The 22,448-nt window shown below is 36.7% G+C and overlaps 1 long non-coding RNA gene across 3 annotated transcripts in view; it reads left to right on the forward strand.

Annotated features, from left to right (window-relative positions):
* LOC107501421 overlaps nt 1-22,448 on the forward strand; it is a 98,492-nt gene that overhangs the window by 61,796 nt on the left and 14,248 nt on the right. For 2 of the 3 annotated variants that reach the window (XR_004955281.1, XR_004955280.1), the window contains exon 2: nt 20,373-20,471. This is a non-coding gene — a long non-coding RNA (uncharacterized LOC107501421). Of the gene's footprint in view, nt 1-2,862; nt 2,982-20,372; nt 20,472-22,448 lie in introns of those variants that run through there. The other variant, XR_004955282.1, reaches the window with a different exon arrangement.

The following is a 22,448-nucleotide window of genomic DNA, read 5'->3' on the forward strand; positions in this document are numbered from 1 at the left end:
ACCTTTATAAGTCAGACTAGTTAACAATACCAAACAGAAGATATGAGGTAATTTATACTGTGGCTGTGTGAGGGAGTGCGCTCACATTTTTTTTATGCTCAGGCACTTTGTAGGCGCCTTATTTAATTTATCTTCCCTTCATTCTCACATTAAATATATACAGATGTATTAATATCTCCATGTTACAGAGGGAGAAATTCAGACTCAGAGAAGGTAAAACAGTTTGTCCAAGGACACATGGCTTGTCTGTGGCGGAGCCAGATTTAAAAGTCTATCTGACCATGTGCTTCTTCCAAGGGTCTGTTTTTCAGAATACTAGGATACCTGAGTAAGAGGGAAGTAGGTTAGCAAGGAGAAAGTTTGAAATTTGGAACCTAAATAGAGAAGAACATAAAGATGTAAGCACAAGGGCCTCTATTTAGTGACCCCAGAATACTGTGTGCATGCCTCTGTGGCTCGTTCAGTGTACTACATTATGCTTGTGGGTTTTGTTATATCTACCATACAGTACATATCCCATGAGTCGGAAGATGACTTTTTCTTCATCTTCATGCCATGTACAATGCCTAGGACATAGTAGGTGCTCATATATTTGTTGAATGAATTAATTCTTTAAACTAAACCCAGACCGTATGTTATAGCCCACAAATGTACGGAAACTGGTAAAATATATATATGAATACATGCAGAATCCATGGCATTTGTAAGCAGAGATCTTTTATAGCAAAATAACATGTACTAAAATAATATGTTTGGGTCAACCAGTTAAACAGTGTTACATACCATGAACTTGAGGACAGATCCCTTCAGACTTACTATATCCCTCAAATTCTCAGAGCAATGCTTTTCATGGAGCAAACATTCAATAATTTTTTGGCATTATCAAAAGAACTTAACAGTTTAAGATCATGTATGATCTTCTCATCTCTGTGAATTAATATTTCCACAGTTATTGAAATTTAGTGGATTAAACATCTTTAAATCTCAATACATGAAAATGTATATGCGGTTTGTAGTTTTAAGATTTACGGTCACATCTAAAACAAACATCTAAATAAAAAGTGAAAAATGGAAAAAAAAATTCTAAGCCAGACATTTCGATATTGAATGAATATTTTGTGTTATGTAGAAACAGCCTATATAATATTTTAATTTTTAACCCCCAAGCCTAAACCTACCATCAACATTACATCTTATGAATGGGCAAAGCTAGCCACTTAGCATTCTTCTGATAACCTCAATTAGTGTAGAGTTGAGAGTATAAACTGAAACAAGAAAGGAAATGATTAAAGGTGCTGGGAAATGGTGCTTTAATTGTTCTGGTAAAAAGTACATAGGGTCAAATAATTAAAAGTTTGACCAGATGAAAACAACCCAGGAACAAGAAGGTTAAGACTGGGGTGGGAGGCTAAGAGGTTAATATCAATTTCCATCTAATTTAAGCTTTGGATTAAAAAACAGAGAAGCTCCAACCTGCTCAAATCATGCCGCCATCTGTGACTCTGATGTGGCATTTGGAAGAATAAAAACATGCTGGAAAATTACCAAGACAAAGAACAATTCTAGAATCTCGGTACAGGAGTTTTCCTCTGTGGCTAAAGGGTTGAGATACTTTGGGAATATTTAGATTTCTTTTTTATTTCATCTACTCTGCAAAGCATCTTTTTAAAAACGTCAGTGCTGAGTTCTATAGCAGGAGGAACCTTTGCGGGTTAATCAGATATCGTTTTACAGGCTTGTCCAGGAGTTACATCCTTAAGAAATATGTGTTGGTAGTTATTATCTAGCAAAAGGGAGAACAAAGGAAATTAAAAATCTTATTTAAGCGGCATAATACTTAATGAGCTTTAAGATGTTCTCTTTAGCAATTCTCATGGAAATTATTTAATGCCAAGGGGGAGTTCAGAGTACCCAGAGAGACTATTTTTGGATCACCTACGCGGGGAAGAAAGTCTGCATCTTTGAATGGAAAACATTTGGTGTTACATGCACATCTGCATTTGTGTTTCTTAAAAAGGCTTTCAGGGAGGACAGAAGACAACGTGGTTATTCTTTAAATTTTAAGTCATTGCCTTATTTTGTATTCTTTACATGATGTGTTGCTATGGACAGAAATACTTTGTTTTTCAGACATTAAGGGGAAATTGTACTAACATAATACCATTTTCTATAAACTCCCTGGATTATAAACAGGACTTCCCTTCAATTCAATGTAAGAGGATTTTTTTTTTTTTTTTTTGAACAGCCTCCTGGGTGCAGGCATGGTTTATAGTGTGACAAACATCAAGGACAGTACAGCTGCTCCCTTCTTACAAACACCTTTCCACCTTTCCTGTCTTGACTGCATCCAATGTTATCCTCATTCGGTTACCTTCTTTCAGTGGCAGGAGTGCTGGGTCTCATGGTAAAGAAAAATAACATTGACTCCAGAGCTTAAAGCTCTGGTCCCAGGGCTGGTTTTGTCTCTCGTTAGTTATGAGGTTGTCGACCATCTCCATACCTCAGCTTTATCATCTGTAGAACAAGACAGCATCAGCTAACACAGAAATGTAAAAATGAAAGATGCTCAGCAATGCTAACTCTCATCACCCTTTCTGGTCAGTTAGCTAAACAGACCATTCTTTACAGAAAAAGATACTGTCATAGTATAAAGAGATCTTTAGATTAGGTGCCCAGAGGGAGTTGACCTCTGTTTTCCTCGCTTCTCTTTTCATAAGTAATAGAACTTTGTACTGTTATATTTTACAGTTTCTGTTATTTTTATTTTCCTTGAGGAATTAATCTGCACTTACTAGTTATCATGGGTGGTAGATCCAGGCCCAAGAATAGCATATATATAGTTTTTCTGGCCAGGGTGTGGTTCATGGGACCCAATTTTGTCTTTCAGTCAAGGCTGCAATCAGCTGGGATGGTGTGGGCTTAAAAGGCTCTCATCTTTGAGGATCTGGACCATGAAGTCCACAGAGGAAAGTACAGCCAAGGTATGGGTCTCAATGATGTTATTTGAGCTCTAGAACTCAGCATGCCCAAAGCTAAACCCAGTACGTGCTGGATTTTTCATCAAATAGACCAAGAAATTATTAATATTTGCTTTTAAAAGTTTGAGTTTATTTCTGACACTGTTAGATGAAAGAGTTTAGATTAACACTTTCAGAAGGTAGATCAGCTGGGGGAGGGAGGAATGGGGAGTAAAATTTAAATTTGGGGTAAGATTATTTTTTTACTTGCAAAATATTTTTCTTCAGATGTTTCTTTATTGCATTTAGGGCAAAATAGTTTAGGTTATTACTTTAAAAGTTCCTTGTACTAGAGTTGTAAGAAACCCCAAAAGGGTCTTGTATCGTGAAGAAACAACACAGAGGACATCATCTGAAGCACGTACAAAATAATTATGCTTCTCCACCAGCAGGGGGCACTGTGGCTGTCTGAGTTTGGCACCTACAGAAAGAAGTGCACATTTTGGAACCTAGGAAGATGACTTCCTTAAGAGAAAAGCCAAAGAAAATTAGGATAAAAGCTGTCTGCAAAGGAAAAATGGTTAACAGACATGATAGAGTAAATAGGACATGATGACTGTATAATTCAAACACGGACTCGTTGAACAATCCTAACAGTCTACACTGGAGGCGGCCCTCGTAGCTGGGAAGGTATAGGTAGAGGTAAGAGGGCACATCGCTGTGCAAAGTGCACAACAAATTAATGGAATTTATTATCCCAGGGGTCTTATAAGCCAAAGTAGTAATGTGGAGTTGTGTAGGTAAATTTATTTTTGTGAGATAAGTAGTGAGTGTTTGAAGGATAGAAGACAACATGGAAGACATCCTCTATTATTTAATATCCTTAGAGAGCCTGGGGGGGAGTGAAAAATCCCTTGTGACTCCTGGAGTTATGAGTCTGGTTTAGCCTCTTCAAAACTGTGTGACCTTGAGCCCACTTGTTAAGATGAAGTCATAAAACTGCTGCTACCTGACATGACCATGGGAAGCTAAAAATAGATCATTATTTATTGCTTTTGAAAGACACTAAATGCAGTTGAAAACAAAGTGTCTTAGCTCACTATGTGAGTATCTGGAAGAAGAGCATTCCAGGCAGCAGAAATAGAAAATGCAAAGGTCCTGAGGCAGAAACATGACTTTTAGAGGAGTAACAAGGAGGCCAGTGTGACTGAAATAGAGCGTACAACAAGACAAGTAGAAGGACATGATTTTTTAGAGGTAACTGGCTATGAAGTCCACAGAGGAAAGCAGGGCCAAGGTAAGAGTCTTAATGACTTTATTTGAGTTCCTGAACTCAGCATGCCCAAAGCTAAACCCAGCATATCCTGGATTTTTAATCAAATAAGCCAAAAAATTTTTATAGTCAGATCATGAAATGTCAAGAACTTTTAAGCTATTTGCACTGAACTATTTACCTATTTAACTCGAAGACTAATTTTAGCCTTAAATGATTTCTATCAGTGTATAAACACATAACACATTTTATTGGTTATTAATTATAATATGAATAATTATATTAATGATAAAATACACAGTCCTTCATTATTTTACATTATACAGTAATTTATACACTTTTCATATTAGACAGGTCAAAATAAATTTGTACATGTAGAAGCAGTTGACACTTTCTCCTTTCTGTAAACAATCTTCACCATTTGAAGATTGTTTACAGAAAAAAAAAAAAAAGAAAGACATGACCCAAAGTCTAAATAAATAATTTTTTCCTCCTTAAATTACTCTGTCATAATAACACATACACACTTTTCTTTTTTTGAGGCAGTTTTTTTTTTTTTCTCTAACAGTCTTTACTTGTTTTGGTTTTTATCAGATTTGGTGGGTTTCATTTTTCTCTAGTTTTTGTTTGTGCGTCACATCCAAATGGGGAACAATATAGCAAAGATGTCTCCACTTGTGTTTTTAAACACAGCCCTTAGGGTAGAAAAAATATTTCAAATAATATATTACATTATATTTAAAAATAATGTAAATGGGATAGTAAAAAAGAAAGTTTGCTTTAGTACTAACTCAGAACTACAGAAACTCCGAAAAATATTTTAGTGGAAAACATATTTTCAGCCATGAAGCTAGTTTTTAGAGCTACCTGATTCAGATCTATAGGTCCCTGAAACTTTGTCATTCTCAATAACCACCATTTATTCTTGGAACATACATTTTCGAATTAAAGGGAACTCTGCTATTAGTGCCAGAAATGAATGAAAGAAAAAAGAGGCTTTGTGTAATCTAATATTAAACTTTTGTTGACAATATCAGTTCTCAGTTTGTGGCTAGATTTTTTTCTTATAGTATCTGTTGTGGGTTGTAGTGTGGCCCTCTAAAAGACAAGTTCAAGCCCTAACTCGTGCTTGTGAATGCAATACTAGAAATAGAGTTTGGGAAATAGGGTCCGTGCAGTTGTAATTAACTGTGAAGGGGAGATGGTGTAAGTCCCTATCTGAGTCCAAAGGCCTGAGAACCAGGAGAGCCAGTATTCCAGGACGGGAGAACATGGATGTTTCAGCTCAAGAAGAGATAGTAAATTCACCCTTCCTCCACTTTTTTGTACTATTTAGGCCCTCAATACCCACCCACATTGGTGAGGGCAATCTTTACTCAATCTACTGATTCAAATGCTAACCTCTTCCAGAGACACTGTCACAGAGATGCCCAGAAATAATGTTTATGAGCTATCCGGGCCCTTAGTCCAGTCAAGTTGAAGCATAAAATTAACCATTACCAAAGCATGGGAAAGGGAAAGTATTCTATTATTTTTAAAAATTATTTTTATTATTTTTTTTGCTTTTTATTTTTAAATTATAGTTGACATTAAATATTGTTTTATATTAGTTTCATGTGTACTGCATAGTGGTTAAATGTGTAATTTTCATAGTGATCCCCCCAATTAGTTTAGTACCCACTTGGCACTATACATAGTTATAACAACACTATTGACTGTATTCCCCATGCTGTACTTCAAATCCCTGTGACTATTATAAATTTGTGCTTCTTAATCTACTTACAGTTTTTATCCAGATTCCCCCAACCCCTCTCCCATTTGGCACCCATCAGTTTGTTTTCCATATCTATGAGTCTGTTTCTGTTTTATTTGTTCATTTATTTTGTTCTTTAGATTCCACATATAAATGAGAACGTATGATATTTGTCTTCCTGTGTTTCACTTATTTCACTTAGCATAATATCCTCCAGGTCCATCCATGTTGTTGCAACTGGTAAGATTTCATTCTTTTATGGCTGAATAATATTCCATTGTATAGGCATACCACCTCTTCTTTATCCAGTTGTTTATTGATGGGCACTTAGGTTGCTTCCATATCTTGGCTATTGTAAATAATGTTGCAATAAATATAAGGGTGCATATATCTTTTTGAAATAGCCTTTTGGATTTCTTCAGATAAATATCCAGACGTGGAATCGCTGGGCCATAACGTAGTTCTATTTAAAATTTTTTGAGGAACCTCCATGCTGTTTTCCATAGTGACTGTACAGTGCCACCCACAGTGTATGAAAGTTCCCGTCCTTGCCAATACTTGCCCTTTGATTTATTGATGATAGCCATTCTGACAAGTGTGAGGTGATATCTCATTGTGGTTTTAATTTGCATTAGTAGTAATTGGTTGGTTCAGATTTTTAGTCTTTTTCTTGACTCAGTCTCGGAAGATTGTATGTTTCCTAGGATTTATCTAGTTCTTCCAGACTGTCAAATTTTTTGGTATACAATTGCTTGTAGTCTTTCCTTATAATCTTTTGTTTTTCTTTGGAGCCAGTTGTTACTTCTCCTTCATCTCTGATTTTATTGAGTTCTCTTTTTTCATTGGGTTTTCTCTCTCTCTCTTTCTTTTTTTTTATGAGTCTGGATAAAGGTTAATCAATTTTGTTTATCTTTTAAAGAACCAGCTCTTGGTTTCATTGATCTTTTATATTATTTTAGGGGGCTCTTTTATTTATTTCTGTTTGGATCTTAATTATTTTCTTCCTTCTACTCACTTTGGGCTTTGTTTGCTGTTCTTTTTCTAGTACTTTTAGCTGTGAGATTGAATTGTTTATTTGATATTTTCCTTGTTTCTTGAGGTAGGTGTGTATTGCCATGAATTTTCCTCTTATGATTGCTTTCATTGTGTCTCATAGATTTTGGGTTGTGTTTTCATTTTCATTTGTCTCAAGGTATTTTTTGATTTCTCCTTTGATCTCATTGTTAAGTCATTTATTGTTCAGTAGCATGTTATTTAGCCTCCATGTTTTTGTGTGTTTTTCAGTTTTTTTTTTTTCTTGTAATTTTATTGTGGTCAGAGAAGATGCTTGATATGATTTCAATCTTCTAAAATTTATTAAGACTTGTTTTGTGGCCTAACATGTGGTTTATCTTGGAAAATGTTCCTGTGCACTTGACAGAATGTATATTCTGCTGCTTTAGGGTAAAATGGTCTAAAAATATCAATTAAATTAACCTGGTCTTGTGTGTCATTTAAGGCAGCTGTTTTCTTGTTGATTTTCTGTCTGGAAGATCCATCCATTGGTGTCAATGGGATGTTAAAGTCCTCTACTATTCCTGTATTACTATTGATCTTTCTCTTTATGTTGGTTAATATATGCTTTATATATTTAGATGCTCTCATATTGGGTACATAAATGTTTACAAGGATTATATCCTTCTGTTGGATTTACCTCTTTACCTTTATGTAATGTTATTTTTGTCTCTTACTATAGCCTTTGTTTTAAACTGTATTTTGTCTGATATAAGTATTACTACTCCAGCTTTTTTTGGTTTCCATTTGCATGAAATACTATTTCCCATACCTTTACTTTCTGTCTGTGTACGTCTTTCAAGTTGAAGTGTGTCTCCATATGGGGTTTGTTTTCTTATCCATTTAGCTACCCTGTCTTTTGATGGGAGCATTTAATCCATTTATATTTAAAGTGATTATTGATAGATACAGTTATTGCCATTTTATTATTTATATTTTTGATCCTTTTTTCCTTCTTCCCATTAAGGAAGTCCCTTTAACATTTTTGTAATACTGGTTTGATGTTGACGAACTCCTTTAGCTTTTCTTGTCTGGGAAACTTTTTGCTTCTCTTTAGATTTTAAATTATAGCCTTGCTGAACAGAGTAATCTTAGTTGTAGGTCCTTGCTTTTCATCACTTTGAATATTTCATGCTAATCACTTCTGGCCTGCAAAGTATCTGTTGAGAAATCAGCTGACATTCTTAGGGGGTACTCTTGCCTTTTTCTTGCTGCTTTTAGGATTGTCTCTTTGTCTTTATACTTTGGCATTTTAATTATCATGTGCTTTGGTATGGGCCTCTTTGGATTCATCCTGTTTGGATTCTGTGAGCTTCCTGGGCTTGTATGTGTATTTCCTTTGCCAGGTTAGAGGAGTTTTCAGTCATTATTTCTTGAAATAGTTTTTCAGTTCCTCGCTTTCTCTCTTCCTCTTCTGGCACCCCTATGATGCAAATGTTGTTATGCTCGCTGTTGTCCCTGAGGTCCCTTAAACTATCCTCATTTTTTCCCTTGATTCTTTTTTTTTTCTTTTTGCTGTTCTAATGGGTATTTTCTGCTACCTTGTCTTCTAAATCACTGATTTGATTATTTGCTTCATCTTACATTCTCTTGATTCCTTCTGTGTCTTCTTCATTTCAGTTATTATATTCTTTAATTATGACTGTTTTTTTTATGATTTCTATGTCTTTTCATGCTTACTATCTTTTTGAAATTCTCATTAAGTTCTTAGAGTATCCTTATAACTAGTGTTTTGAACTCTGTATCTGCTAGGTTGTTTGCCTCCATTTTATTCATTCATTCATTCATTCATTCATTCATTTTTCTGGAGTTGTCTGTTCTTATTTGGGACATGTTTCTTTGTTTCCTCATTTTGGCTGCCTCTCTGTGTTTGTTTCTATTTATTAGGTAGATCTGCTATTTCTTCCAGTCTTGGCCATGTGGCCCCTGTAGTAGGTGCTCTGTGGAATCCAGGGACACAGTCTCTTTGATTACCCACACCAGGTGCTCCAGAAGAGTCTCATGTGTGGGTCGTGTGTGCCCTTCTGTTGTAGTTGACCTTTGATTGCTGTTGATATGTCAGTGGGAGGGGTTGACCTTCAGGCTAACTGTGAGAATTCGCCATGTCCATGGCACATGAGCTGCTTTGTGAGGGTTGGTCTCACCGAATGGCATTCATCCCAGCTGGCTTATGTATGTTCCACTTGTGGAGCTAATTAGGTTGTGCTCTGTTGTTGTCTGAAGCTGGCCTCTGACTGTATGGGTTTGGGGATCTTTGGGAGGGACTCCCATGTAGGCCAAGGTCAGCTGCTGCTTCTGACTGACCTGGGGTTACCTAGTAGGAACTACAAGGTGATCTATGGTTAGTCACTACCTGTGCTGAACCTAGAGCCATAGGGAAGAGGCCACACTGTGAACTGAAGGCAGCTGCCACCAATTCCCGGCCTGGGGCAGCTCAGCAAAAGGCCTAGAGCATCCCAAGGCCTGCTGCTATCTACTGCTTGCTCTTATAGCTGAGTTGCTGAAAGAGCCTCAGGTAGTATGGGAATTGGTTGAGGCGGTATCTCAGGTAAGCAGGATGGGGCAAGTGGTGTTCACCAGGTTAATTCAGATTTAGGTTTAGTGCCAGTGCTGAACCTGGGGCCACTCAGCAAAAGGCTCAGAGCACGTCAAGGCTAGCCACCACTCATCTTGGGCCCACAGACCCCTGAGAGTTGCCTAAGAAAGACTGCGGCTATAGGCAAGTGCCCATTGTGGTGTATAAGTTGTATCTTCTAGTATTTTATGATTAAACCTCAGTCTTTTAGTGGGCCTGAGTTCCTGGACTATGTCCTTAATAAATGTTTATTAGCTTTTTACCTGCTGTAAGTAATACGGAAAGGCTAAAGGGGGCTGAAGTTGGAAAATGCTTTGCACCAGCTGGACAAATATATTTTTAAATAAAAAATAATTATTTTTTAATACATATTAAATTCATACTAAAAGTAAATTCCCTAATAAATACTGAAATATTTGAACCTACTCATCTGTTCCTCAACCTTCTCTCTATGGTTCTGAACAAAGGGCAGAAGGGAGATGGAACATTTTGACACTACTCAAGATTTGTTTTGCTTTCTGTTGATGCCTGTTCCTTGGTTGAGAATCTTTGATAGATGTAATAAAAAGATCAATGGAATGCTTTATGTAGGTCTTAAACTTGCCTTAGATGATATCTGAGGATAAGATATGTCAACTGATGTGCCCCATACCTCACATTTAACCTGTGATACAGAAAGCTCTAATCAGGTTTTTGAAGTTCTATTAAGGTGATCAACCATTCGAGTTTGCACAGAACTTAGGATGCTCCAGGGATGGGGCACCTTTCAGTGTTCAAATCATGAAGTCCCCAGGCAGGCAAGGGAGTGTCACAATTTGGAGAATTTAAAATCCTCATTTAAAATTAAGTAAAAAGGATACGATGAAGAATTTTCCCCTTTGCACTTATTATCTGTGTGCTGATTTCTTAGAGCATGCCTGTGTATGTAATGTGTCAGATTATAGGAAGATCAATTTGCTGGCAAACACTTTATAAATTACTTCATTACTCATATCAGCATCATCTGAGATTTCTATCTGTCTGACTAAACCAAACAATAAAACAGGCATAAGCTTCTCTTTTCATGGGAACTGCATAAGTGCCAAGCCTTTCTGCCTACTGGCAACCTACGCTTGGGTGGGAGATTGACGGCAGTTCTGAGTAAAACTTTAGATGCTACCATCAGAATCAGGAGTGGGAGGAAACAGGATGGGGCTGGAGGGAAAACATCTTGGTGTAGCCAGTCTTGGGAACAGCTCGTCCTGTCTCTACTGTCACCTCTACTGCAGCCACATTGCTCTTTCTTTATTTCCCCAGCTTTATTGAAGTATAATAGACAATTAGATGCTCATATTTACATTGTGCAATTCAATGAGTTATTTTTTTAAATTATAGTTGGCTTACAATAATATATTAGTTTTAATCATACAGCATAGTTATGAGATCTATATAACTCACGAAGTGATTAACCCACTAAATCTAGTACCTCTCTTCCCTCTTACATATTTTTTACAACATTCTTGACTATTATGCTACATTTATGCTACTCTCTTGTAGGTAACTAACTGCTTTTCACTTGTTGCTTTTAAGATTCTCTCTTTGTATTTAACCTTTGTCATTTTAATTATGGTGTGTCTTGGCGTGGGCCTCTTTGGGTTCTTGTTTTTTGAGACTCTTTGAACTTCCTGGGGTTGTGTGTCTATTTCCTTCACCTGGTTAGGGAAGATTGCCATCATTATTTCTTCAAATATATATTTAACTTCTTGTTCTCCCTTGTCAGGTTCCCCTACGATATGGACGTTGTTACCCTTAATTTTGTCCCATTGACTCCTTAAATTATTATTATTTTTTGGTACTTTTTTCTTGCCGTGCTGATTGAGTGCCCTTGGCTTCCTCATCCTCTATATAAAAATGTGGTTCAATCCTCTTCCTCATCCACCCTGTTGATTCCCTCTAATATGCTCTTCATCTCAAATGATGTATTCATTTCTGACTGGTTCCCTTTTATAATTTCCATTTCCATTTTTATGATTTTTATCACTTTGTTAAAGTTCTCAGTGAGTTCATCTACACTTCCTTTAATTTCATTGAGTATCTTTATAACCAGTGTTTTGAACTCTGCATCTTTTAGATTGCTTAACTCCATTATTTCTGGATCTCTGTTCTTTGCTCTCATATTGTTTTGCTTCTTTATCTTCCCATTTCAGCTGCCTCTCTGTGTCAGTTTCTATGTATTAAGCAAAGCTCCTGAGTCTCTCAGTCTTATTAGTGCGGCTTTGTGAGTAGGTGTCCAGTGGCACAATCCTGAGAGGGGTTCAGCTGCAGGCCAAACTTAGCCCAAGCCTCTGCCCCTCCGGGGCTACCTGTTAAGATTTAGCAAGCAATCCACAGATGCTGTGCTTATAGTTCCCTCCATGCCAGAAACCGAGGCCAGCTGGTTCCAATGTGAGTCTTGGTGCTGCTCATCAAGTGGCACAGGACTTGCTAAGGACACAACTGATTGTGGCTTGGGTGGGGCCATGAGTTGGGGGAGGCTGAGTTTCAGAGAATCCCCTGGGCAGAGCAACCTCTGTTGTCTAGTTCGATGACGTCTCAGCTATGGTGGTGCAGCATCCACACATTGGGACCAGGTAGGGCTCAACAGAGGAACAGTGGATACCACCAGCACTTCTGCCCGGGAGAACGACTTGCCTCTGGCCCTTGCTCTGACAACTCATTGTCCTCCTGTAGGTCCGTGGTGCCTCCCGAGCAGCTGACCCAGCACTGGTGCTCAGAGTGAGCAGGTCTGTTGACACCAAAGTCAGCTCATGGATATGGTCCCTTTAAGAGGCGTCTGCAGTTGCCAGCTGCCGCCGCCGCCATAGCTTCTGTCTCACTCATCCGCTCAGGACTGGGCAGCCTCGCATCTTTGCCCCTTCCAACTGTTGGAGAGTGATTTCTTATTTCTCTCCCTAGTTGGACTTCTGTTCATCTAGATTCCAGGCGACTCTGCTTGTTGTTTGTTCCATGTCTCCTTTACAATTTTGATGTGGTCTCAAGAGGGGATGAACTTATCTCTGACTCTCCTCCAACCTAAGACTGAGGAACAGTGTTTTTGCTAGGCATCTCCTTCTCCAAAGGGACTGAAGTCTTGCCCCTGACACACACCAAATTGCTTAGGAGTCTCTGCACAAAGACTGACACTTGTGAACTGCAGATTGAGAGTTAACCTCTCCTGGAACCCTGATGATCATGGGTAATTTGATTAAAATCTGATTGGAAATGGGTCTGTTGCTCAGGCACTATATTGAATCTGGCCTGCTGAAATTCCAGCATCATTTGAAACTCCCCTTTACTCTCCTGGTCAGAAGGATGTCAGGCCAGTGTCAGGCTGAACCTGGGCACGTAGCACTTGGCTGGACACACTGATGTGGCAAGCTAGAGCACAGAAACAGGAAGTGGTGTCCTGGAAGTTTGCTGAAGGTCAGGAACTGTGGCACCATTCCAGGGGGCTTCATGGAGAATTAGATCAATATATGGAAGCAAAATGGAAGCCAGGTGTCAGGGAAGCAGTGGAATAGGACTGGTGGACCTGCTGATTGGGGGCGACTGGGAGTAGTTGTGGACCGTGGTGAGCTCTTATCCTATGGTGGCTCAGACTCAGAAGACTTATTTAATTTAGTTAAAGAGCAGTGAAAAGGTGAAAAGGATTAAGAAGTACAAATTGCAAGTGATAAAAATAGTCACGGGACATGAAGTACAGCATAGGGAATATAGGCAATAACATTTAATAACTATGTATGGTATCAGGTAGGTATGATACTTATTAGGGCAATAACTTTATTCTATAAATGTCTACTACTTATGTTGTAACCTGAAAGTAATATAATATTGTATGTCAACTATAACTGAAAAATAAATTTAAAAAATAAATTAAAAAATTAGATAAGTTAAAAAAATTTAGTTAGGGAATAATGAAATGATCACCGACTTGATGTAATAGGCAGATCTATTGACATAGCCATGCTGTGGGGAAACAGCAAAGTCTCCCCAACGATTTTAAAATTTCAGATGCTCTCTTTGTAACCAGCCAATACTCTTGATATCTGTCTCATCTAGATCGAATTCTGTGACTGGCCTTTATCTCTATTGATTTTGAGTCCTTAAAGAATATCTATTTAGACGAGTTTTTCCTCTAAAGCTACTAAATGCAACTAACAGAAAGAAATATTCTATGATGATAATTGCCATGTTGAAGAAAGAACACTGAGATTGCCTTAGGCCATAAAAAGCAATATTTCAAGTTTTTACTTTTTGATATTATAAATGACCAGGGGAAATGTTGCTTGAATATTTTCCATTCTTGGAATAAGGATTTCTAACTTGTTCAAAGGTAAGGTAGTGCCTTGTGGCCACTAGAGTTTGGAGAGTATTTGTTGATGGAAAAGTTCTTTTACTGAAATATCTTGTCTTTAGCATGACCTCTACTCAGCTGCAAATAGCACAGGGTTGTGTCCCTTAGGCGTGCATTTGTCAGGAGAGGTGTGGCTGGAGGCTTCTCCAAAGTGAGCAGCCATTTCAGGGACCTCTATCTTTCTCACTTTGGAGAGGCTATTCTGCTAATGCATTCCCTTTTATTTTGAAAAAATGCATCTGGAGTCTCTTTTGCATTAGAGGTTGGGTGTTCTGATATGACACCTTAGTTTATTGGTCAAAACTTCCATGGAAAGTACAAAAGCACAGCTTTTCAAGCCTCTCTTTTCCAGAAAACCATTTCATTCAAATTAGAAATAAAATTCCTAGATGCAGATAATGTGTGTTTGCCCTCGTAGGACCAACACAAATCTAAGACTTTTATGTGAAGAGATTTAATCTTTATAATCAATGTGGGGAATATGGCCAGTGTGAATGTAAGTGTTGATGTTTTTTATTTGATGACAAGAGTGATGACCATACCCAGCCACTGCTGGGAACAGGTGTGCTGGCTTAGGACTTTGCCTCCTTTCCCCTCATTTTTATTAATTTTTATAAATAAATAAAATAAATAGTTATTAAGAAAAAATATTTTGAAATAATTTAAACCTTTTACTTTTAAATATATGTCAAAACTAAGAGTTAATAGAATGGATCTAGTCAGTGAATTTGAAAAGGGAGATGGTATCCCCTACAAAGATTATACTAGTGGACACTTATACATGTCTTATTTACTTTGTGCCTGGCACTTTACATTGTTATTCTAATTTTATAGATATAAGAATTGAGGCTTGAAGAAGTTAAGAAAAGTCCAAGGTTGCACACAGTGTTGGAGCTCTGCTGCCAATCCAAAGACTCTTTTCTATGGTCCATTTAGAGAGCGTTAGAGGGCCAAATTTGTCATTTGATCACGATAGATTCAGACCTTGATACAGTTCTATGGTCTACATAAATCAACTCTACATTTTCTATGCACATTCAAAGCTGCTCTGTCAACCTTGAACATATTGTCCCCATTGAAATGCACATCAATGGGAATCATTAAACAAATGAGAAAGATTATATTCATTGACTGGATGTGCTTGGAGCTTTAATATTTACAGTTTTATTTGGTTCCAACTGATTTCTTAATTATAAGGACATGTTTTTGCCTACTACTTTCACAATTCTCTACCTCTTCTCTTTGTTAATTAATCACCTTCCCCAATCACATGATCTTACCAGAGTGCTGACAGTTGTAGCTGCAAGAGCAGAATAAGCCAACTGCTGTTCTAAATTATTCTCCCAACACAGGGACTGTTTTCTTCCTGTCAGCTGTTTTGTCTCTTTTATAAAGGTCTTGATATTCATTCTTCACTGGTGCACACTCTCTGCAATATGAAATGTATTTCTGGTCTTTTGAAGCCTTCCTAACTTTCTCCTTCCAACTTTAAGCTCTTTCTAATTTATCCTTGTAGCTTTCCTTCTGTGATTACTCACACCATCTTTCAGTCACCTTCAACTCTTGTCTGTGTGGGTCTTCTTCCCCATCTCCAGGTATCTCTTTCCATCACACTCTGACTTTATTTAATGCATTATACAAGAACTAACTTTTCACTTTTTGTTTTGTCAAGGTAATCCTTAACCTTTTTATTCCATTCCCTAAAAAGAGCTCCTGAACATAAATGCTTATATTTCTGTTTGGGCATCTCTTCTCTTAATTCTCAAAATATCTAGCCCATTATATTGGAGGCATTCAATATAATAAAAATAATAGGTAACTTTATCTGTGCCAGATGTATTAACTCATAACAGTGCTTACAACAACTCCGTGAGGTGAGTACTATTATTATTCTTAGTTTACAAATGAGAAAGCTAAAGATCAGAAAGGTGATGTAACTAGCTCAAGGTCACACAGCTAGGTAAGTGGTAGAGCTGGGTTCTGAATATGAATAAGGATTTCAATGTTTGTGTTTTAAATCCCTGCACTCTACTGTCTTTTTAAAGACAGTGATCTGGCTATCATCTTTTTCCACTTTAATCTTCTCTTGGTATAAGTTTCCATTTCTTTCACCAAAGGAACATTCATAGATAGGTATAGCCCAGATCTTAACAGACAATTACTAATACTTAACAGAAAAATAATTTTGCATCTCAATTCTGAAGGGATTTCTTCCCTCAGTTAAGATAATGATTATGCCTAAGTAGGGTCAAAACATCAGAGCAGTTTGGCCAACTTGGTCAAGTATACTTAAGAAAAACATGAAAAGCCAGAAAGAAATAAAAATAATTTAAGCTTTTATGTATAATGAAATCAATATTAAGAAAGTAGATGTGACATTATTTTCTTCTCTGGAATAGACAGATAGCAATTGATATATTTGCCCCAAAATTTACTTTCTAACTTTTCCAACAAATGCTTCTACTCTAAGTTCCCTCAGAGTTTGGAGATGTGAAAGTTCAAGCCAATCCTGCTTCTCTGGTACCAATTATCTATTAACAGGTGCATGCCTGACAGCAGCTGGGCCAACCAGAGCTCTTTTCTGGGATTTTTAAACTTTAGTTTAGAGAGATCCCGCTCCGGTTTCCCTTTTCTCAATTCTGTAGGAGTGTCTTAAATTCTGAATAGACTAGACATGCACTCGAGCCTGGAGAAAAAGATGGTTTATAGTAGACGCAAAGGGAACCAATAAACAGAAACAAAGTCACCTAGAGGACTCCCTGTCCAGTTTTTGGTTACCTGAGTCAATAAATTCCTTCTTTGCCTAAGCTGGGTTTCTGCCAGTCAAAGCCAAAAGAGTTCTGAGTAAGGCATTCTCTGTCTCTCTCTCTCTCTCTCTCTCTGTCTCTCTCTGTCTCTCTCTCTCTCTTTCTCTTTATCCTGATGACTGAAAGTTACAGGGTGGAATTTATAGTTTGAATCACTGTGGCTTAATCCAAGAGTCTTTGTGCACTTCAAAGTTCTTTCTAAATTTTAGATCTGTTAGTTCAACAGAAGCAGTTTAGTATATTGAAAAGAATATCAGTGAAGAGGTTTGAAGGTCCACAAAGTTAATTTTCCTGTCTGAACCTCTGATTTCTCACCTGTAAATAGGGTCAATATTTACCTGCCTGTCATCACACATTGGGTGGCAAGGACTAATTGAACTGATACGCCTGTAAAAATCCTAGAAAGTACTACATCCTGAAAGAAAGGCAAAGCAAGTATTATCATAATTTGTTCAAAGAGAAAAAGCTTTAGAGAGTTCAATAAATTAAATGTAGATGGGTATACACATTGCTATCACCTTCCTCAGTTGCACACAACGGGCTTCACTGTGTGTTTCCAAAACCACAGTAGACTCAGCCCCTGTGAATAGGAGCAGGCTGGAAGTGAGAGAGGAGTTGACAATCTTGGGGGCATCTCCCCAGAAATGAGGATGTGAGTAGGTATATAAATGCCCTATTCGCTTGTTCTTCAGTGAGTTTAAGCTGAGGCATTTTCTACATGGCCCCTCATGGGTTCCCCAGGAGGATTTGATCCCGGTTGTCTTATGTTGTAACCAGCTAAATAAACATACTTTATTAACTTTCCACCTTTTCTAATGTCACTCTTCCTGCTCCATTATTTATATTTCCTCTGATCTTGTCCCAAATAAACTATCTGAAACCAAGATGGCATTACTGAGACTGTGCTTTCAGTGGACTCAGGGATAAGATAGCATAGTAAATGTTTAATTTCCTAAATCAACAAAAAGGGGAAAAGACATAAATAGTTGTCAATTATGAGGACTCATTGCCCCCTCCCCTCAAATATGACTCTGAACTCCCAGGAAAGTTAGGATTTTAGTTTGATAAACTTTGAATTACATTGTACCAGAACAATAAAGAATTTCTATTTGGTCTTGAAATTCAGCTAACATATATAACACGTACATATAAACACAAACCCAAACATACATACTCATCCAGTCTGTGTGAAGTATTTCCAGATCATTCTTCTTATTAGTTGTCTGATCCCAGTGGGTAGTGGTAAGAAAGAAGATTGTTAGCCTCGGATAAATTTTTAAATTAGGTGAATAGATGGATAGTCAATAGGTGGACTGTTTTTATAAATCTGTTTATAAATAAAATATTTCTAATTTTTATTAATGTGCCATTAAACATATTTATACTAGAATTAAATGAAGGAAAGGTCCATATCAATCTTTCAAGAAGTCAGCTTCTTTTTCTACTAAGTGCAAAGTAGTCCACTGTCTTCTCTAACTATCTTACTTTAGAATCCATTATCAAGTATTTCATGAAATGGAATTGATTTTGACCTACATTTGGGATGAGATTGCTGATACATAACTCTGTGCTGTCCGAGAAAACAATATTTCCAAGAGAAAAATAATTCCGCATAAAGCAAACATGACTACTGCGGTTTGTGTGGAAGGCTACTATTTTTGAATTACTAATGACTATTGTGTCTTTATATTTTCTTTTCCTTTTTGACCTTTTCTCCTTTTAGAGTTAGGCTGTTTCATGGGGGAAAATATAGAGCAACAAATAGAAAAAAATAAAACAAAAAAGAGTCTGTTTCTGACTTCTACTCCTTAGAGGAGTATGTTTATTTCTGTTTATAAATAAAGTGATGTTTCTAATTTTTATTAAATAATAGAGGACAGTGAAATATTAGAATTAAACGTAGAAGGAGGTTCAGATCTTATTTTAAAGAAATTGACTGTTTTTTACTCTAAGCCCTAAACTAAATGTATCATATCCGCTTCCTCTCCCTAGAGCAACAAAAGTTGCTCATAATATTAATGAAAGATGTAAGAGAAAATATGAGAGAGGACAACCTTCCTACCCCACACACATATAGGAAAGATTTCTTATGTGCATAAGAGGGAAAAGAGTTAGAGGGGAAGTTTTGAGTGTATCTGTGAATAGTCCAGGGTCAAAAGTCCTTTATTTTGCTTCCACAACTGAGCCCCAGAGAGGCAGGAAGATGAAATCCAGTTTGCCTTTTTGGGGTCCAAAAGGAAAAAGACATGTGCCTGCTTTCTTAGTTAAATCGCTAAGAAAAGATAAAACCTTAGAAGGCTGAATTGACTGAATAGCTTATCTTGGCACACAGGACCTTAAAATAGACTAGCTAGGATTTTCACACCCTGTGGAAAGAAAAATTAATAGTTTCTGTATGTAGACCAGGAACATGGAAGTATTGAAGACAGTTGCTGGATCTGATGGGGTCTTATTGACAAGAACAAGGAAAAGCTTGATGATGTGTAGGGGACAATGACCGAGGCCCAGGTGGGAGAGTGGCATCTCTGTAGATTCCAGTGTTCACAGCTGATAACAAGGTTAGGTGTCACCCCTCTGTTATCAATACCTTGGTACTATGTAAGCTCCCTGGAGTGTCTATGTAACTCAGAAAATGGGAGACCACTGAATTGGCTGAGATTAAGTTTTCACCTCTCTGAAAAAATTAGGACACGAAATAAAATTTATGTTAAATTATAGAAAATAAAGGACTTTTTGGCATACTTGAATGTGTATGAATACATGATGTACATACTTATCATAATTGTGTTTTGCATAGGAATTTTGCTTTTTTCAAATGACATATTCTTTCTTATGAATTAAAAAATTTTAAAAAGTTCCTTACAGATAGCATTAATGTGCCTTTTCATTTTATTTAACCATTGTCAAACCAGAACAAAACAACAAAAGCAAAACTTGACCATATGGAAGGTTTAAAAGAAACTGAAGGGTGCTTACTTTTTTTTTTTTTTTTTTTTTTTTTACTTTTGCCTCCTCTATCTGGGAACATGGTGATTATGACAGTTTTATTTCTGTATCCTTAGGCATAAAACTCATATATTGTTTTCACATTACCGAAAGCTTTTGGTCTGATTCGTGAGTGTCATGATGCAGAAAGATGGTCGCGTTTTTGCCTAACTCTCATATACCACTTGACAGTCTCCCACTCAGAGAACTGGCAGACTAGCTGGGTAGTTATTGTGCTCTACGAAGAAAGTTATTACAGGGAAATATGTATACAACAGGAATGGAAAAATTAAACTCACAGATTTTGACATGACATGATATGATTTACTTTAGAAAGTGAAAATCTCCATGTCAAGGTTATTTAATTAAGATCCCTTTCATTTAAATTCTTTTAAATTTTCTTTAAAGAAGAGAATTTTCTTTCATTAAAAAAATTAGAATAATCTCTTCACTCTCACTCCTTTCTATATGTATAACTGTTACTTAAATTATGATAATTATGCCTAAAAAGTGTCAGTCCTGATTTATCCCCAGATGGTGCCCCCCTCTCACTTCTATTTCCATTCACATATTCACTCTGTAAATTGCTTTTTTCAGGTTCTTTAAAGTGAATAGATTGCACTGAAGGCCGCAATTAGCTGCCTCCCTGTATCCATGACCTCTGCAACGTGACCTTACCGATTCTTCCAGCAAGAGGTAAGTCTGTTTCCTTAGTCCATGAGTCTGGACTGGCCTTGTGACTTGCTTTGGTAAAAAAATTTGGCAGAAATGACGCTGCTGCATCTGAGCTTAAGCCTCAGGAGGTCATGTCGCTCCTGCTTTTTCTCTTGAAAGCCATACCACAGTACCACTGGGACTTCTGAAACATGAATTTTTGAGGGAATATAATTCAGTTCATAACAGTGTCTAAAGGGGTCACATGCTTCATTTCCTGAGAAAAATGTACCTACATTTAGATTTTCCTAACAAAGGAGATTAATAAAATTCATTTAAAATATTCTTCGAATTGATGATTCAACAACCATTGTGGTGATAATTCTTCTTTTAGAGTCAATAGGATCTTGCTTATGTCTACTAATAAATCTTTTTTATCAAACACAATTCAATTCAACACTTATAACTCTCTTCTGAACAGTTAGGGAATGACTGATTGGTGCAGCATTAAAATTTTATTTCTTGAAGGCAGAATGATTGTATCATTACTTTCATTCCTTATTGTGTTTGTCGATATTTAACTTTATAATTTCTAGTACTATATCTAAAACCACCAGTAATATCAGTTAGGGTCTCTGGAGGTTGTTTCTTTTTAAACAACATTTGAAATTTTCTTAAATTGGATAACTGATTACAGAACGTAAGCTGTTCCCATGGTATCCATGAACTAAAATTCAGAACTACATCAACCTCTTCTTTCACTGGAGGAAAATGTACATATTTTCTTTTAGGAGAAGAGCCAAAAGAATACTAATTTTAGTTGATATAACTGATGTTTATATTAGTACAGGACCTGATCTTAGTTATCTTTGTTTTGGCTGTAGTCAGTCACTTTCTTAAGAGCACATTGTACTGATATCTGCTTTCTTTATTTTCCGCGTTCTTGAATTAACTTTATTGATTCATTTATTCTCTGAATTAATAGTCAGTGACATCCTACAGTGTGTTAGATACTATTATAAGTTCTGAGGGTATGGTGGTAACCAAATGAGACAAAGACCTTCTTCCTAGGACTCTTACTATCTAGTGGGAGGATGTCAACACAAAAATGAATATACAATGTACTGTCTAGTACCATTATGTGCTATGAAGAAAAATAAATCAAGATACGTGGATAGAAAGTGTAACTATTTTACATAGAAGGGTCAGAGATAGAATCCCTGAGGATATGAGATTTGAACAGAGATCTGAGGAAGAGAGTTAGTTATACATATGTCTGCTGGAAGAAAGTTGCAGGCAGAAGAAACAGCAGATGTCAAGGCCTAAAATCATACAACTTTGTTTAAAAACTTAGTTTAAGTGCTATTTCTTACTCCTTTAATTTTTTAAAAAAATATTTAGTTATGCTTTTTGTTTTACTTTGTATTTTGAAAGTGATTTCAAAATATAACGAAGGAAAGCTTTATATAAAGAGACTGAAGAATGTTCTCCCTGGAGATTTCTAAGTTAGGTTGCTTCAGTATCTGAAAGAATTTGTCTGACTTTGCCAGGCCCATCACAATGTCCCAAAACTGGTATAACATTGGAATTTGTAAGTCTACCAGTCACTGTCTGCTCTTCTGCCTATCATTAATCATTGGAAGTGTTTATTGGCACCTAAGATATTCCAGGACTGCATTAGAAACTGAGAATGCTAATTGACAACTAAAGCATACTCTTTCACACCAGAAAATTGTTTATTTCTACTCAAGATCAGCTGTCAGAATGGTAAGGACATAGGTTCTGGATTCAGACAACAGGGGTTTATATTCTGGCTCTGTCACTTGCTAAAATTAGATGTAATACAACATATAAATATGCTTATTTATTTATGCTTCAAATTTCCAGTTTGAAAACGGGGATTCATTTATTCCACAAATATTAATTGGGACATTTTTAGACATTATTGTAAGCACTTTGGAATACAAGGGTCAACAAAACAGACAAAAATGAAATAGTAATATTTAATTAATGGAAATG

Source organism: Rousettus aegyptiacus, unplaced genomic scaffold (genome assembly GCF_014176215.1).
Source record: "Rousettus aegyptiacus isolate mRouAeg1 unplaced genomic scaffold, mRouAeg1.p scaffold_m13_p_17, whole genome shotgun sequence".
Classification (NCBI taxonomy): Eukaryota; Metazoa; Chordata; class Mammalia; order Chiroptera; family Pteropodidae; genus Rousettus; species Rousettus aegyptiacus.